Source organism: Dipodomys merriami, unplaced genomic scaffold, assembly GCF_024711535.1.
Source record: "Dipodomys merriami isolate MVZ:Mamm:240054 unplaced genomic scaffold, mDipMer1.0.p SCAF_921, whole genome shotgun sequence".
Lineage (NCBI taxonomy): Eukaryota > Metazoa > Chordata > Mammalia > Rodentia > Heteromyidae > Dipodomys > Dipodomys merriami.
The window spans coordinates 84,778-86,048 of record NW_027206537.1 but is presented as its reverse complement, the minus strand read 5'-3'; positions in this window follow the sequence as shown (position 1 = coordinate 86,048).

Sequence of the window (1,271 nt, the reverse complement as noted above, 5' to 3'; positions counted from 1 at the left end):
ACAAAGGAGGAGGCTACAATGCTTGATAGGAAATGTACTCATTAACTTTCCTGTATAATTGTAATCCCTCTGTACAGTATTTTCACAGTAAACATTAAAATTAAAATTGAAAAAATTATCTGATGATTATTATAGTATCATATTTTGTTTTAGTATTTTACTTTGTAACGGTTTTTAAATTTTTTCCTCTCTGCTGAAATTTATGTATTTAAATATTATCATCAAAGTATATCCTTCGGGTACTTGGGGCATATTTTATAAAGTTTTTAACCAATGGCTTTTAAGAATTCTTAATTGGTATATTATTTGGTTCATTTTTAATTTCAATTTAATTTTTATTGTGAAGGTAATATACAGAGGGGTTACAGTTACATAAGTAAGGCAATGAGTATATTTCTTATGGAAGGAACATTGTTATCCTCTCATTGGATTTTAATTGTACATTCAACTACTATACTTTTACTTTCTTTGTTCATGTATTTTCCTTATAAAATTGATATACAAATGGTTTGCAGTTATTTAGGGCAACTAAACAGTACAATTCATTTTATTTTCTAAATTTCAAATTTTGAACCTCTTTTGTTTCTTTAGGATAATTCTTTTTTCATAGTTGTAGGATTAGTTAATTTAATTTTGCATGATTTTAACACATGTAAATTATTCAGACACATATATTTTGCTTTTAAAATATTTACCATGTGAATATCTAAAATTATTTGCTTAATTTACATATAGTAGGAGAATTTAAATAAATTTATTTTCTTATAGTTCTAAACATATTTTCCAGGTTACAAATACTTACTATATTTCCAAGATGCACATACTTTATTAAGAAAGACTTCATAACCTGGTCACTTTTTTGTAAATATTTGTACTTGAATTAAAAAAAAAAGTTTGAGCTGGGCATGGTGATTTGTGGCTTCCATTTTCTAGCTATGGTAGTAGCTGTGAATAGGGTTTGTAATTCAGGAGAGCCTGAGAAACTGAGACCTCATTATAAAAATATCCAGATTGAAATGATTAGATATTTAGCCATCCCTAGGGAGATATAGAGCAGCTGGTTATCACCAGTAACATCAATCTTTTGTCAAAATAAAAGGATAAATGTTTCAAAATGTTTATTATTTAAAACTTGTTTGCAAAGGTTCTCACGTCTTCAATTTCTTATTTTTCAATTAGCTTAATCTATAAGAATCCAAGTATATTGTCACTATTTTATTTCTACTAAACTTTTAAATAGTACAAGCTATATTATGATTTCCTATATTAAA